Below are 17,747 nucleotides of genomic sequence, written 5' to 3' on the forward strand. Positions count from 1 at the left end.
ACTATCCTATACCACCAGATCTTGTATCTTGCAGCTCTGGAAAATGTTACAAGATTTTTAATGACCACTAGTAATATGATTTTTATTCAACAAGGAGTCAAATTGTGCTTTCATGTACTTTAGATTTACCTTGGTTCAGCATCCCTGAATTCAGCAACGTTATGGCAAATTCAGACCACTTTAACAAAGAGTAAAATTTGACCAGAGCTTCCAGCAGCAGTGTGCTATGTACCACTGTGCTTCAGTTCTGTAGACATTTAAAGGTGATAATTTGTCTCCAAAGTCAATGGACATTTTGCTTGCTCTTCACTTCACTAATGCCAGAATTCCTCCTCAGAGTTTGTTGAACTGCCTCCTAATTTACAAATTCTGTTTAAAGACATAGGATTGATTTGTATATAATTATTATTTTTTATTATTTTATATTACAGTAACACTAAGATGCCATAATCAAGATCTAGACCTCATCTATGCTAGGTTTTGAACACACAACTAAAATAATCCTGGTGCCAAAAATTTTGCAATATAAATAGATATGTCAAGCAAAAAAAAAAAAAATCCAGAAAAAACAATTTGACATTTTCCAAACTTGTAAATTTGCAAGATTTTATTAATTATAACATTCATTGACATTGCTGCATCACCAAAGTTATTTTTCTGGTTAAATTTTCATACAGTTACCTGTTCCAATATTATTTCTTGTGCTTTAGTTACTATTTCTGTGGATTAATGGCCTGCATTCATTTTTTAACTGTAAAAGCCATGCTTTAGCTGTACCCAAATAATCTGGACAGATATCCAGAGGTGCGCTTGTTATATAAAATAGTTATGTCAGTTTTTAATGATTAATTCCAATCTAGTCCAACTGCATTTCTTTTTTTTGGATTTGAATTTAGTCTGAGCAATGTTTATTCACTTTACAGTGCCACATGGTAAGAATAAAATTGTATGCTACACTTTCCAGATGAGCCCATAATAACCATATCAGGTTTGATGCTCAACTTCCCTTAAGAACCACATCAACTATAATATAGAGATTTGACCTAAATTCTTAAAAGGGATCTTCTAAGGGAATTAGAGAGAGTTGTATGTAAAGAGTGCTATGACCCTTCTCATTTATATTTAAATGTTTTCAGATCTATAAAAGAAGGGGTCAAATTCAGAACCCACTGCTTGACTTCAATGGACTTTCAGTCACTCACACATCATCTGAATTTGCCCTGTAGAGCTGTTAAGACGTGCCCTTTTAATATTAAGGATAACTAACGATAATTCCTTATGTAATGGTTTCTTATACAGTTTGGTGTATATTGCTTGGCAGAGTGCTCACTAAAGCTGCATCATAACTACTTTGGGCTTGGTGATTTAGGTTCAGTTTAGGTTCTTGGCTGATGAGCCTAGCATCCAGTAGCAGTGTGAATGATGAGGTGGGACTTGTCTAGGCAGAACTCAAGTGACACGAGGACACATGAGTTAGTGGCACGAAGACCAGGAAATGGGAATTAGAGTGGGAATGTGCTGGGGAGTTTGTCCAGCCACTTTTTTACCCTTCCTTGCTAAGCAGAAGAGGCAACAGAGAAAGAAGGAATTTTCTAGGAGTAACAGCAAGAGGAAGGAGGAGCTAGCAGGAGAATCAGCTGGATGGCTGGAAGACATCAAAATGAGCTTTCTCAGCCTGTTCCTATGTGGGTTCCGTCTAGGTGTGATCACTGACCACAGAGGCTTCCACTCAGGTCCTGGTCTGGCTTTGCAGGTATTGTGGCCTGCATGGACATGTCCAGATGTGCGTGGACGTTTGGTTCCCCGGGAACCACTAGCGGCGGTGCACCTTGCACCACCACTTCTTGTCCCCAGGGAAGGCCCGTGGATATTCAGGGGTCAAAAAAACTTACAAAAAAGAAAAACGTTGCAGCACACACTCGGGCAGCATGCCGTTGCAGCATGGAGAACTCCGGACTGTGCAGTATGTGGCACTGCAAACGTACTTCACGATCGCACTCGTCTGGATGCGTCCCATATGGGTAGGCTCAGATTCATCAGTGAGCATGAGGTCTTCATTGACTCAATGAACAATAAGACCTCCAGCATCATGGAAGAGGGATAACCAGGGTAGGCACTGGAATAAAAAGAAGACCAAGATACTCAGAAGATGGAAGCTGGCAGTTTGTCACCTCTGGCAGTAGACAATAGTCCTTTTCTAACAGGCTGACCTTTGTTAGATCTTCCTTGCCTGTATCTTGCTGTGACTTAACATAACAGCTATTCCTGTAGAGCAACATTAGCATTATACGATAAACAACATTAGCATTATACTATAAAGCAATATAGTTCCAGTAGGACTAAGGCCCCCTGAATTTGTTTACAAGCTTTAAAAAAATTAGAATAGAAGAAAAAAGGAATTTTGTATAATCAAGCCAATGATGCATGTTGCACCTGCTCTGTGCTGGTTATCATATAATATTCAGCTGCGGAGACTTGAATAAACCAATCACAGCTTAATTAGGTTTGTCCACATTTGTGTGGCTTGGTTTTGACATCCATTATGTATCATATGATAAATACTGTTTGTTATTACTGAGGTCCTGTTAAGGAATTTGAATTCTCAGAGCCCTGGGTAACAAACTTTATCAACTGTAAAGCAGATGAGAGATTGCTTGCCATTTAACAATTTAAAATGGATGAGATATTCATGGAAAACCTACCTTCACAACTACGATATTTATATGGGTTAATTTTCTATTCTCTTTTTACTTTGACAAACATAAAACATAAAGCTGGAAGGCCCCCCTACATCATCAAGTCATCCCCATATTATCACAGACAAGTATATCTTGCCGCCACCAGAGCCTGACACAGGGCTGGAGCCACCCAGACAGAGAGTGTCACAGGGGGACTGTAGCGGAGCAGGATGCTTATCTTGTTTGTGCTCCGGAGGGCACAGAATGGTGCAGGGCAGGGTGGGCTGGAGTGGGCGCATGGAGTGGAGTGGAGCAGAGCCAGTGGCCAGGAAGGTAAAGTTTATGCAAGGGAGGAGTGGAAAGTTGGGAGTCAAGCAGGAGGTAGCAGGTTTGGCCTGGCCCTCTCCCCACCTCTTCCTGCCCACTCCTTTCCATGCTGCACTGGAATCTCAGGGTGATGGGGAAGGCAGGGGTGCTGCCCCACATGGCTGAACCAGGGATGCAAAAGGGAGCCCCATGGGGGCAGGAGGCACTGAGTAGACTCGGCCAGCCCCTGCTGGGCTGGTCTGGGCACCGCTTCTCCTGCCTGGGGTGGGGGTTGGCTGGGGTGAAGCAGGGTGTTGGAGTGTTTGGCCCTCCCCTGACCATATCACCTTGGATGATCATGTCACCCACCCCTAAGCCTATATCTGCCTCCCAGGCCCCACCACCCCCTCTGAAGACCCTGCCTGCCCCCTGTGATGTCTGTGAAAGCTTAGACAGTGTCTCTTGCACAAAAATGCAAGACAGTGGCTGGGGCAACACTGGGTTGTGGTAACAAGCCTGCCACAAAGAAAATCAAACTCCAGCAATGGTTGCAACCCATTAGGCATAGAGAAAGTGGGGCTTGTGGTACCCAATATCAGACCCATGCCATAAGATGACATTCTTAATATTCAATCAGGATAACAGCCTCAACCCTCTACCACACTCGAGCCTAAAAAATAAAAGTGATGGTTAAAATTATTGACAGAGATCTGACACACTCATTACATGTATATAACAAGACTCAGAGCAAGCTAGAAGATTGTGGCTGGAACCTACGTGAAAGAAAGCAATTCCAAATTGAGCTCATCTCCTGTGTTATGCTAAATCAGTCTACAGTGACTGCATCTAACCTGTCTACCTCACACCTATTGTCCCCAGTAGCCTCTGATCCTCACTGCCTCACATTTGCATGAATTAAGTAAGGCATATTTCTCAAAATAGGCTGTCAATCTCTAAATGTTTATTATGCTAAACCAGTGTATTCTCCTGAAACTCGCACGTATTTTATCCAATGGCCTCCGATCTTCACTATCTCCATAAGCCATTTGATGCATATTCTGTGATCAACTTCCTAAAGGTACCTCATTCGATCAATACCCATCCAATTTCATTCCAAACTGCTCAAAAGCTTGCAAACTTCACAAACGCACAAACAAGATACAATTGTAATATGTTAATTCTGTCCTTGCCTATTCTGCTTGGACTTTGATTAACTAACTATCAAGAAAGAATGCTTTGAAGCTATACAATTAAGAGTATAAAAAGCAAGACAGAACTGCCAGCAAGGTGTGTGCAATCCAGGGAAGATCAAGAAGCCATACAGCACCCAGCCCATGAGTGAAGTACCCATGCTCTGTGAAAGCTGTAAAGATAATAACTGCTTCCTGACTACTTGGGTAAAAATCACTTGCAGCTAAAATAATACAAGGATCTTAATAGCTCATTTATTGAATATTAAGAAAAAGTCTTTTGTTTTTCTGTAATTTAGTTTTATAAATTGTTGCTAGTTATTAAAGCAAGACTCTCTGCTATTAATCAACCAAGTGTCATGTCAATTCTTAAATCACTAGGTTCAAAAATTTGGTTGATAAGTGCAACACCCTGATCTTTATCCCCCCATGGACCCCATTTGCCCTCCACCTTCCTTAATCCCTTCAGCCCTCCCACAGACACCACTTGCCTTCTAAATCCCCTCACTAGTCCCCCTAATCCTGATTTACCTTAGATCCAGCAGCTATTTTTAACTTGATCTAACCTCTCCCTAACCTCCCCAAATGTCTGTACTTACCCAATGTAAAACGTGCTAGCTTAAGAAGTTACTGATATTTGCCTCCCAATAAGTACTTGGCAAAAGCTAGCAGATGCCATAGCACTTGATCCAGTAGCTTTTTTTGACTCAGCAAGATATAGATGATCAAACATTTTGTTTTATAGAATTTTTGATTGATTATTTTACTCCATTATAAATGTCAAAAACTATTCTTTACCGTGCCTCAATATGGTCTGTACAGTACACCTCACAAAAAAATGAAATGGCTAACTACACATAATTAATTATCATTACCTATCTCCTTGGAGTGGTGAATTAACTAGATTGTACTCTGGTGTTTCTATCTACTGTTCCCATCAGAAGCATGTTCCAGAACCTCGCTGCTCATTAGAAATCTTTTATTTCCCAGCCTAATTTATTAATGGCCAGATTAGACCTTTTTATTCTTGTGCCAATATTGTTCTTTATCTTAAGTATCTCTCTCTCTTCCCTGGCATTTGCCCCCACACATAGGCAACTGGCTTATTAAGTAAGCTCAGCCGTTCTGATTTTGAAAACTTTATTAGCAAAGAGTCACTAAATTAAACATCTTTTAGTAAAGGTAGTTTGCCTAGTGTGTCATATTCAATCCTGAGACCCCACTGTTGTACAGAATTCAAGGTACCTCTAGGACCTGAGATAATGGTGTTACAAGTTTAAACAGACATGGGGTAAGTTAAAAGGCTCTTGGTGATCCTCAATTTAGTCCTGTAAATGCATGATATACCCAAGCCTTGGTTGCCCATACATCTGAGAAGACAGTAGATTAGAGCTGATCTAGTAAATGTGAATATCTCACAAAAGTTTCACTCCACACAATTAAGAATTGACACCTAGATCCTCACAGTTATTTGGGCCTCTCACTCTCAATGGGGAATTCAATGGGAACTTTGAGATCTGGGTCTCAAGGGGTGCATCCACATATCCGTTTATCTGTGCAATTGAATATGCATCGCAGTCTACATGTGTGACACTATTAGACTTCAGCAAACTCATTTTTGCCACTGTAAGATAGTACTGGCAGTGACAGTACTATCTTATGGCAGCAAAAATAATTGTGCCTTAACGTGCGTGTAGACAGCGACCCGGGCATAAATTGTGCCCGGTCAGTCCAGGCAGCAGGGAGCCAGACCCCTGTCTACCACCTAGCCACATGCTCTGCTCTTTGGGCACTCCCGTGCCCCTGCCAGCCCCTCAACCTGCTGTGGTCCTGAGCACACATGTAGATGCTGTGCCCAGGAGCTGTTAAATCCAGCATGAACTGTGCCAGAGTTTATTATGCTGCACTAATTTAACATGTAGATGCACCCAATTCTTTTGAGAACCCCTTTCATTTGGCATTTATTTACTTTTTGTCTACTCCCTGCCTGGAAGCAGCAGCACCACTAGGGTGCAGAGACTAGGGCAGCTGCTGTGGGTGCCAGCTTATGAAGGGGTGGGAAAATACCAGCTACCACTGCAGCCACAGCACTGAGGCCACTGGAAATCACCACTGTCCCATTCATCCTGCTGCATCAGGCACCCAGCCTCTGCCTGGGAGATTCTTGTGTCTCAACTATTGAAGACTTTGTCATGTTAGTTCACAAAGGATGTTAGGCTGAAAAGGTCTCAATAGTTTAGGGAAGGGTCAATTGCCATAATTTCTTTGGAGTTTTAAATTTGACCGACTCCAACCTTCATACGTGTATATTCATGTTCCTCTGTGGCAAACTCCAATCCAGGGTTCATCCAACTGCTTCATGAAGCTCTATAGTACTTGCAGGACTTTGATACATATAAATGACAGTGAACAAACTTTTTTTCTGGGGTTGAAGGACAAGAAGAAAAGGAAGCTTTAGACATTTGTTTGTCATTTGTTAAACTTTGAGAATTGTTTCCTGAGGCAAGTAATGGAAGCTCCACCTTTTAGTTATTTAAAATTGGAGGGCATGCTTCTTGGAACAAATTATATTAGGTATAATTTTTAAGATTTGGTTCCAATTTATCACCTACCTCCACTCTGGTAAATTTATAGTTCAGGGATCATTAGTTAACTGAAAGATAGCTTTTCAAATATTTGTATCCATTCATGAATTGAACACATTAGCAGAATGTTGTGTAGGTTAATCGCTAAAGACCTGAAGGTGAGCATCACTAGAAAATCCTGTAAAAATTCTTGGACTAGCAAAAAGGTGAATAGTTCATTACATTGGTTACCCCTCATTTTTTCCCTCTAGGTACTACTTTAAAGTTAGCTGACAGTATAATTTACATATCATTCCAGCAGTTGGAAATGCTCCATCACAAATACCAAATCAGTTGACAGACAGATTATCTGTGTGTCAACATAATCATTAACTTTACTGCACATACTTAACCTTTGAGAGAGACAATGGTGTAATTAGATGTAAGTTCCAAAAAGTGACATTTTAATGTTATCCTTTCAGTGGAATGAATTTGAAAGATATTACTTTTAGTAGGTACTAAGCTTTATTATTATTAGTTAAATGATGATGGATCAGGGGGAATGAGAAAAGTTCAAAAATAGACCCCCCTTGAGTGGGTGGGATGGTTATTAGGTTAACCACAAATGGGAGACACTTTCAGACAGTCTTTAATGAAGAAAAAATTCCCACTGAAATCAGTGGCAAGTTTTAACGGAATAAAGGCTGCAGAATCCAGCCCCTTTTCATAGAATATTTTTTCTTGTCTTTTTACTCTACTGGACATACATCATGGCGAGACAAGTATATTAACATACCCAACATCAAAATTACATCTCCAGTCTGACAGGCCAAATAATTATAGGGAAATTTGTCATTCTAGTGTGACACAGCTTTTAACAGGCTCTGTCTACACGAGGAGCAATCATATTCAAGCAAAGTTTAAACATGACTGTGACTGGAGTGGGTTATAACTCTGGCTGGTAGGAACAGACAGGGTCAAACAATTTAAAAGAAAAGCAGGCTGTTGCCCAAGGCCTAGATTAACCACAGATTTACACTGTCACAACAAGAGATGCAGCACTAGAGCAATATAAATTAGCTCATCTTCAAAAATCTCTCAAGTGAATGACCCTCTAGCAACAATAGTTTAGTTACTTTATATGTTCTTTCCTCCTCAATCCCAGCCTTTTACTTTTTTTTCTGAAACCTCAACCGGGGAACCCTGATGTGACTTCTCACTTACGATCGAATCATTGAAAATTAGGATTGGAAAAGACCTCAGGAAGTCATCTAGTCCAACCCCCTGCTCAAAGCAGGACCATCCCCAACTAGGTCATCCCAGCCAAAGCTTTGTCTAGCCGGGTCTTAAAAACCTCCAAGGATGGAGAATCAAGTAAACAGTTTGTTGTGTATGAAGACCTGTGACTGCAATGGGCTTGGACTAAACCCTAGGAGCTGGATATGCCACTCACTGGAGCCAATGGCAAAAATCCATTAGCTTAATCAGGCCTTAATTCAGTAGGTGAAATGCTATACATATCTAAACTTCTGCATTAGGCTACATTATAGTTAATCTTCCAGTAGTTACTTTAATTGGCAAAAATATATTTTGTGTACATACATACATATATACATACAATATCTCAAATGTCTTTAGCTCTTCTTGCACATGTTCAATGTCATCCATAATTAATATTTGACAGATCACAGTGTCAAAAAACGGCACATAATATTGCAAATACAGGTTAATTGACAGAGGGAGGGTCTCATCTATAGAAGCGTCCCGAGCTCACTGAGCACCTGGGGTGGGGTATACTGACCGCTGTATACTGGTGGTGGGTGGGACAGGGGGAAAGAAAGGCTTACCTTCTCTGGCTGCTGCTGCAGCAGGATCATCAGTTCTGCTTTGGCACCAGCAGCCTCATGGCCAGGCTCCCTAGGAGATGATCCCAGTGCCCTGTTCCCCGCAATTAAATATACAAATTGGGTGCAGGGCTGTACCTGTAATGGCAAAGGCTCCTTGGGAAGGGCTGGGTGAAGGAGTGTGGAGTGGACACACCATTCTGCTTGCTCCACTCACCCCCTTCCCCCAGATACACATCTGTGCTGGGTGGAGTGCCGTCCTGCCCAGCTTCCAAGGCCAGGCATGAGCAGCATAGAGTTGCCTCTGCTGTAGTAAAGACTCTCAGGGGGCAATTCTGATGCCCCCTCATAGTTGGCATGATGGGCTAGTGGGCAGTTTGCCCCACCCTCATTACACTACTGCTCATCTTCATTTCCTATCCTCACCTAGGAATTTATCTTTAAACAATCACTGTCAAAATGTTTTGCATTGGTTTTACAATTTATACAAGCAAGCAGAGCTTGCTCATTAAACACGCTTTTTGCAGCGCAGGCCAGTTTGAGAGTTAATAGCAAATACTTATCTTGCTCATTGCAGAAGAAGAAAATAAAATGTGTATTAATTGAAATAATGAACTATTTCAGAGAAAAAGCTAAAGCAGCATTTCTAAATCAGTGTCACTGGAATGAGAAGAGTGGGGTTTTTCTGTGCTCAGAAATGCAAAGGGGAAAGAATAGAAATCCAATAAGTCTTACATTACTGTAGCAAGGAAGAGTCTAGGGAATTAAGCAGCTGAGGATAAAGACAGGGAGTCAGGACTCCTATATGCCATTCTGAGCTCTATCAATGATTTATTGTGTGAATCATTTAAATTCTTTAATCAATACTGTGGGAAATCATCTAACAATGAGTCATTTTATTCTAGGTGCTAGCCAAACAGAACAGTGGTAGGCTGGTCCATCACAGTAGAAATAAATAAGAACACCTCCCATGCAGCAATGAAACGAGACTTAGTTAAAGAAGATATAACAAGGAAATCTGAGAAGAAAATGAAATACAATTAACATTTTATATTTGAAAGGATAAAATATCTGTGATTCCCAGGAAATAAAGTGACCATCCAAACATTTTTAAGTAGCAGACATAGCAGGCTTATTTGTTTCTAATGTAACAGCTGCAAAGCTCGCCTACCTACAAGTTGAGTGAGCAAGCTGTACTTAACAGCTCTGCAAGCAAAGGGTGGCAACTTTGCAGAGGGTGCATAAATTTTACCAGACCAGGAGACTATGCAGTGTACGGTGCATGCTTTTTATTGGAACATTTGAACTGTGACCAGACCCCCCATTGCAAACCAAGGGATCCAATTGGCTGCTATTAAGCCATAATAAGCTGAGGGAGGGAAAAGAAGAAGGAAAGCAGCTAATTCCAGCCTGGAGAGAGGGGACAGAGATTCATCTCCCCTATCCAGGGGGAATGAAGCTGAAACTTACCCAGGAAGCAGACATCAGGATGGGGAGGAGTCTGTGTCACCTCATGAGGAGCTGATTCCCCACCAGGTTCAGAGCTGTGTAACCAGGGACACAGGTGCCAGGGAAAGAATTGGGAAGGGGTTGGTAAGCAAAGCTGGTAGGCTTGCTAGGAGCTGGGAGAAGCTGCACAGTGGAGGGAAGCCCCTGTCTGGGCTGGGAAAGCTCCAGCTGCAGAAACAGAGATCTGCAGAGGGAGATCCCCTCTGCCTGTGGGTGGATTTCCTGGGAGGGGGAGACAGCCCTGAGGGGGAATGGGCTGAGAGGACACAAACCACATGGGTGTGTGAGGGGGACACCTAATCCCATAGTGTTTGCAAAAGGTATATTTCCAGAAGGGAGCCTATTGCCTGCAGCAGCTGTCCAGAGACTATTTTCACTGTGTTGTCAGGAAGGATCAAAGGAGTCCATTTTCCCCTGAAGCAGCAGAAGACTCGCCTCTGCCATCTAGTGGCAAACAATAGTTATAGCTGTTTTGCCATTTATTATATGGGAAGTAGATAGTGACCAGAATCTATTGGGTTATGGGGGTGGTGGGGTGGGGTGTTGGGAACTGTTTAAAGGGTTATAACCAGGTGAATGTAATAATTGAGGTTGTTTAACACAAGTGGGACCATCCTGTGTGTTGGAATTATCCATCTAATGTTGCAGTTGTAAATTTTATCTAAATTGTTGGTTTTATTATTAACTATTGCTATTTTATTGATTCATTTGTTTATTTATTTCTTTTTTGCATATAAATTGGTTGTATATAATAAAGAAATAATGTGTTTATTGTGTTCAGAATGAGTTCCTGAGCAGTGAGGGTGATGGACACACCTCTCCATGGGACACCTCAGTCAGCAGATCTGCCTGAGGGGACTTTCAGGGCTACTGGCACCCTGAGGACCTGAAATCCAGCACATCACCCAGCCTAGTGTGCCATTATGGGTTACATTAAAATAGCTGTCACATCTTTTGTCCTCTTTGATTCTTGGATTAATATCCAGAACCCAGTATTACCTCAGGAGCTGAACAGTGCATTTTAGAATACTTATTTCTATCTAAGAATAGGATGTATTTGTGCAAAACAAATCTGACCTCCAATGCTCTGCTTGCTGAATCACAAGTACATATTTCTCACAGGGATTCTCTGCTTTGTTTCTTCTCAAAGGCAATTGTGTCAAAGTTCATAGGATATATACTGTGGTACTTCCACTAGACTTAGTGCTTTTCCAGCAGTTAGTGTCACTGTGGAGTGACACTAAGGGTACAGACAGAAGTTATGTTTGTCACATGATCGGCCCCTTGAACATGCTCTATAATCATGTCCTTCCAGAAGTGCATGGCTGAAGAGCATTTTAAAAGGGTCTGATCCCATGATAATGTGAAAACCTCATTACATGAGGGTTGACACAGCCCAGCCCTGCTCCTGGCACTGTCTTCAGAATGGGAAGCGGGGAAGGGATGGCAGGAGTTTGGTCTGCATTTTTTTCACCTAATGCTGGAGGGTGGGGTGGGTGGATTGGAGCCTTCCCTACCTCAGGGTGGGGGGTCCTCCAATCCACCTCCCCATCTGGTGCCGAATGAAAAAATCCTAGACCAAGCTCTCTCAGTTCCCTTCCCTCCCCCCTCCCCCCCATTCTGAAGACAGCTTCAGGACTGGGAGTTGGGAGGGGTGGGGCTAGGGGATTGCAGCTGCAGACTCACAGCTGCTCCAAATTGCAGCTGGATCTCCCAACCCCCAGGACCCAACAGCAAATGTCTGTTGGGTCCAGGGGATCACTGTAACTCATGGTGCTTCTTGCGAAGCTCCATAAGTTACAGAGGGGAGATGCACTTTTGTCTGCACTCTAACTGACCTAGTACATATGCAAAGTTTCAAGCTGGAAGGAATAAGAACTTGTGGTAGAGGTGATATCTTATTAGACCACCTAGGTGTTTGCAGAAAAAAATCTTTATTTGCAAGCTTATGGGTGCAGGCACCGTTCTTGAGGCATAAAAAAAAAAATTATAAAAGTTCTCTTAGGTAGAAAGTAGGTAGGTTTTTCAAGCTGTTCACTCATTAGCCAGTTAGATTTTATTCCCTCAGGTTATGATAGTCCTTTATTGAATGAGGAAGGACCCCACAATACCTTGCCCTAATTCAAGCAGTTAATAATAGCTATAAACTCAATTGTCATAATTTCCGAGGTGGTTGTTCCATTGTATATCTTTGCAGCCTATTTAGATATCAGTGTAGCAGTCACTAATGTTGCTTGTTTTTATGGCCCATGAATAATAACATCAGTATCATTCCGAAAGATGGGCAATAATGTTTGCATAGTGGCTGCAGGAATATTTGGTCCTAAAAGTAATGTAGTAATGCACAGATGTGCAATGATGTCATAAATAAATAATATGCATTGATGTTTTTAAGCCAAGTCACTGGAATATTAAAAACAGTTCTGGATGCCATTCCTAAAAAGCAGCAATTTATTATTTCTTTCTAGTACCTTATTTGATTTATTTTCATGTACTGAAGAATAGTATCATGGCTTCTGTGTCTATAGGCTATTTGGCCTGTGGATATTGTCAGTATCTGTTAGTGTACACTAGTATGGGACAGTATTTTGGTACAATCTGTCTCCCCAGGGGAATTTTGGTGGTACTTTAGCTAACAGTGTTGGATCGCTGAAGCAGAAATTTTTACACTCAGTTTTGTTTTGACTCTAGCCAGTAATAAGCATAACTTGCTATCATCAAATGAATAAAACTGATAAGGGTTGGAAAGGGTCAGTCAAACATACACTGAATAAAGATTGACATTTCTGAAAAATTATTGGTGGTTTTGGTCACAACTGAGTTTGTCCAAAAAATTATTTTTTGAAATGTGAACATGAAAACTTTTGGAATGACAAGTCCCCTTCATTGAATATGGTTAACAATATAAATAAACAGGGTATAGTGTTTTTCAAACATCAAGACCGAGCCCTGCTTAGTAGAAAAGCACCCAGTGTGTCTTCACATCAAATCATCTGGCAGGAGCAAGATAGTGACACTTTATTGAGGGCACAATTTTTTTTATTTCCTCCTGTAACAGGGACCCAGCTCAGCTTTGCACTTATTGTGACGATGGCCGCTGGGGTGCTCCATGGCTAGCTGGATTACAGTCCATCCCAGTGGCAAACAGCAGGCTTGTAGGCAGGTGTCACCCACCCTGCCGTGGTCACACCCTGTGCAGAGCAGGGAAACAGTGGGTGGCACACACCCCCATGCACCCTTCCCCCAGGCAGGGCTGGGAAGCAGGGTCCTAAACAGGCCTGGAGCCTGGGCAGAGACAAAGCCAGGCAGCTGTGGTGCTTGGCACCAAATAGAACCTGGGACCCACAGCTGCAGGCAATGAAGTGGCAGGGGCAGGGGCTCTAAGCACCCAGCAGTGGCAGTATGGCATGTGGGGGTTTGCAGGGGTCTGGGTTGGCCCAACCCAACCTCGAACTTCCCTTACAAAGTGATACCAGAACCAGGAGGGAGGAACCACTAGCATAAGCACCTGACTGTGTTGCATCTCTCCATCAGAGCCTAGAATGCCCCATCGGAGGCTAGCCCAACCTTGCTCCCATAACAGGAACCTGATGACCTTGTGGACACTGGATGTCAGGTACCTGCCAAGGCCTCATGGGAGTTCATAATACCTGTAGCCCCAAATTACCCACAGGGGTTGGCCAGATATTATTCGTGGTTAACCCCTGACATAATAGCAGGGCCCAGCCAGCTCACATCTGTCCCAAATGGTTCTGTTTTCTTTTTTGATCTTTCTTTTTCCATGTGAAGGCAGGTACCTAGGGGACCACATGCCTACCCTGATAACATCACAAGAACACCCAAATGGAAAGGGGTTGGGTGTAGGGGACGTGGAGCCCCACAGAAGATGCCCAGATGCCAAGGTCTGTGCCCATCTCAGTGTACCCTCCTGCATAGATTTCATAGACATTAGGGCTGGACGGGACGTTGTGAGATCATTGGGTCCAGCCCCCTGCCCAGAGGCAGGATCAGATCACCCCAGCAAGCTAAGCATCCAAGTGTTTCTTAAAGGTATCCAGATGAGCTGTTTGCACAATTTTAGTGGGGATTCTATTTCAGACACTGGAGACTTGGATGGTAAAGAAGTTTTTCCTTATGTCCAGTCTAAAACTGTCTTCCAGCAGTTTTTGACCATTAGATCGTGTCTTCCTTTGGGGTGCCCTGGTGAATAGACATTCTCCCAGTTCCTGATGCACACCCCTTATATACTTATAAGCTGCTACCAAGTCACCCCTTAGCCTTTGCTTTTCCAAGCTGAAGAATCACATGCCTCTCAGCCTCTCCTCATAAGGCCTTTTCTCTTGACCTCTAATCATGAACATGGCTCTCCTCTGGACTCTCTCACATTTCTCCACATCCCTTCTAAAGTGTGGAGCCCAGAATTGGATGCAGTACTCCAGCTGCGGCTTCACCAAGGCCAAGTAAAGCAGGAGGATGACTTCTTGGGTCTTGCTTGAGATGCATTGATAGATGCAAGCCAGAGTTTTCACAAGGCTTTGTTTTATTTGTTTTGCCAGCTGTGGTATTGCATTGGTGGCTCATGTTCATCTTGTGGTCAATCATGACCGCCAAGTCTCTTTTGGTAGTGGTGCTAGTGAGTATAGCACTGCCAAGCCTATAAGTATGATGTGGGTTTTTTCTCCTGAGGTAGAGCACCTTGCATTTCTCTATGTTGAATGTCATCAGGTTTTGATCTGCCCACCTTGCAAGCCTGTCCAGGTCGGCCTGAATTGCCAGCCTATCCTCTAGCATGACTGCACTTCTCCATAATTTGGTGCCATCTGTGAATTTAGGCAGTCTGCTTCTGACACCTGAATCCAGATTATTTATGAATATTATAGAAGAGTAAGGGGAGTGGGAGGAGGAAAACCTATGCTCACTCCCTTCCCTTCAGTACCTGGAAGTCAAGCGGCCCCAACAGTAAAGGGGCAGGACACAGAAGCAGTTGAAGTAGGGCAACTGCAGAGCCTGCTCAGAGGCAGCAAATAGAAGAAGCCCCTAGACAAGCCTGGGAGCATGGAAAGGACTAAAACCTTACCTGCAGAGCACTCTCAAGTGGAGGGAAGTATTCCAGCAGGAAAAGCGTGTGTTGCAGAGAACCCCAAGAGAACACAGAGATGGTCTGGCTCCTTTGAGGTTCCCACTGGGAAACAACCCCTGGAAAGGGAAAGCCCTATTTGGAAATACTAAGATGAGGCTGGAACAGCCCAGGCTGTTTATAACCTCAGGGGAGGAGTCACTTGATGTTAACTCAGCGGATGAGCTACAGCTAGGGACCAGAAACAACCATTGATAGGCTGGGAGTGCAGGGTGGAAAGCCCAAAAGGACACAAGCAGTAGTAAGAAGGGAAACATTGTACTAGAGAGCAACAGAGCCCAGGGGTGAGGAATACTCCTGCCCATATTTTTGCATTTTTGTTTCTAATGGACTGCAAAGGCTTTCTGGGAGTCATCCAGGAAGGTACTGATAGCTGCTCCTAGCTGTGATGCTGTAACAGCAGGATTCTATACTTAAGCCCAGAGGACTGTGGCGGGGGGGTACTGGGGTTGGAGAAGCCCCCGTAAGGCCTGTGAGGATCTGTTACAGGCCAAAGCTGATTATTTTGGATTATTGGAGACAGCCCTGATGGTGGAGCCAGCTTTTCCTTCTCAGGGACAGAATTCTCCGATTATTACCATCAAGTCATGGCAGACGAATGCCCCGAGGAGGTAGGATATCCCTTTAGGGGTACGCAGTGCTGGTCGAGCCATATACAAAGGGACCACAAATATATTAAAGAGTACTGGTGTCAGTACTGAGTCCCAACTTATCACCATGCGCCATGTTGACTCAGTTTCCTCGACTGTCATTCCCTAGGTCTGACCATGGAGCCAGTCCCCCAGCCATTGGACCGTAAGGTTGTTGAGGCCACAGTTCCCCAATTTTACCATGAGGGCATCATGGGAGACCAAGTCAAAGGCTTTTTTGAAATCTAAATATATGCTATCTTTCCTGTGGGCCAGAATGGACTTCCCTTGTGCTTTAAGAATCATGTCCTTAAGGAATAACCACTCATCGTGGACTCCCCTCCCTGTCAAATCATGGTATTTCAGGGCCTCAATAACCAACCTTCTAAGCTTGTGAAAGTCAGCTTTCCTAAAGTCAAGGATTTCTGTGTTGCTGACTGATTTGCCAGTGTCCCAGGAGGACCGGAAGATAGGGGACCCCACCCACGTGGAGGGACAGGGAATGGGACAGCTCACCATTACACAAAAATCCCTGAAACCAGGGCAAACTTACCTCTTGCAGGGGGAGAGGAGGTGGACGCGCCACACTGACATCAAACAGCCATGTGGTTTTTGAGCTGCGCCTACTTCCGGCTTGAACCAGCATGGGCGGGTGACATCATCCCTGGATGCTGCCTGGCCAGGATAAAAGCTGGCATAGAGGGAGATACCAGGGAGGCACTGTAGGAGCAGCATGCCAAGGGTGCTTCCCACGCCGGGCATTCCCAACGCCGGCGTGCAGTGTGGGACACGGAACTGGAGCACCAGAGAGGGTCCCCAGTGGAGGTGAGGACCTTGGACATCATCAAGGGATGACGAAGACCATAAAGCACTGAGTCCATGAGTAGGAAGGGAGCCTACCCTGAACTACTGGTGAAGGCTTTTTTTTTTTTTTTTTTAACTTGTTATTTCTTCATTGTACCCCTTTTGATGGGGCTCAGCTGCAAGAGGCTCTGAGGTAAGGGCAGGGGCAAAAGTGGCACTCCAAAGGTAGGAGTAGCCGAAGGACCGCAGCCAACAGCCAGGCTTAGCCAGAGGTCCATAGGGAGGCCTGGGGCAACTCAAGATGCCCCGGGAATGCAGTGGTTGAGAGAAAGCATCGTCTCCCTCTCCACAAGAGGGATAGGAAGAGACGACATCAGAGAGCAAGCCTTGTGAACACCGAGGGCCGTCCTAGAGGCTGGTGCATGGATAGGGTGTAGGGGAGGCAGGGCCCCACAGATACCCACCGAGGGTTGCAGCCAATCTGAGTGAGCCCACTGAAGGGGAGCCCACCACTGAAGATGTTATCAAAGTCGTGGCAGGTGAGTATCTGGGCTTTCCCCGGGGTGACCCTGGGCTCATTCAGAGGTCGCTGGAATCCACGCAGCAGCCAACACCTGGTGCATGTGCCAAGGTGGCCCGCGAGCATAATCTTGAGACCAGGGAGGCACAGCCAGCTTTGCAATGGATAGAGAAAGTGATCAGCTCATGATCACTGTCACCAAGCTTCCCTTTTATCCTCAGGTCACTGACTAGATCATCCCCTTTGGCCAGTACCAGATCCAGCAGTGCCTTCATTCTTGTTGGGCCGTAGACTTCTTGAGTCAAATAGAGCTCATCAATGCAAGTGAGGAAGCTTTGTGACCAATCAGATTTGGCTGAATGCTCTTCCCATGAGATGTCAGGGTGGTTGAAGTCGCCCATAATGACCATGCACCAAGAGCGTGCAGCCTCTGCCAGTTCCCTAGCAAATTCATGATCCAGCTCTTCCTCCTGGTTAGGAAGTATGTAATAACTACATCCCCTTCACCACATTCTCCCCCTATTCTAATGCAGAGGGTCTCAAGTCACCCTCCTTGGGTGCCAATC

At 44.0% G+C, this 17,747-nt stretch overlaps 1 long non-coding RNA gene across 1 annotated transcript in view; it reads right to left on the bottom strand.

The window, feature by feature from the left end:
* Window positions 1–572: 572 nt before the first annotated feature.
* The window catches only part of LOC109284109 (uncharacterized), a 30,823-nt gene continuing 13,648 nt past the window's right edge, over window positions 573–17,747 (bottom strand). Inside the window, exon 3 of the long non-coding RNA XR_009455097.1 lies at window positions 573–2,116. This is a non-coding gene — a long non-coding RNA (uncharacterized LOC109284109). The remainder of the gene's footprint in view (window positions 2,117–17,747) is intronic.

The sequence above is a fragment of the Alligator mississippiensis genome, chromosome 1, assembly GCF_030867095.1.
Source record: "Alligator mississippiensis isolate rAllMis1 chromosome 1, rAllMis1, whole genome shotgun sequence".
Lineage (NCBI taxonomy): Eukaryota > Metazoa > Chordata > Crocodylia > Alligatoridae > Alligator > Alligator mississippiensis.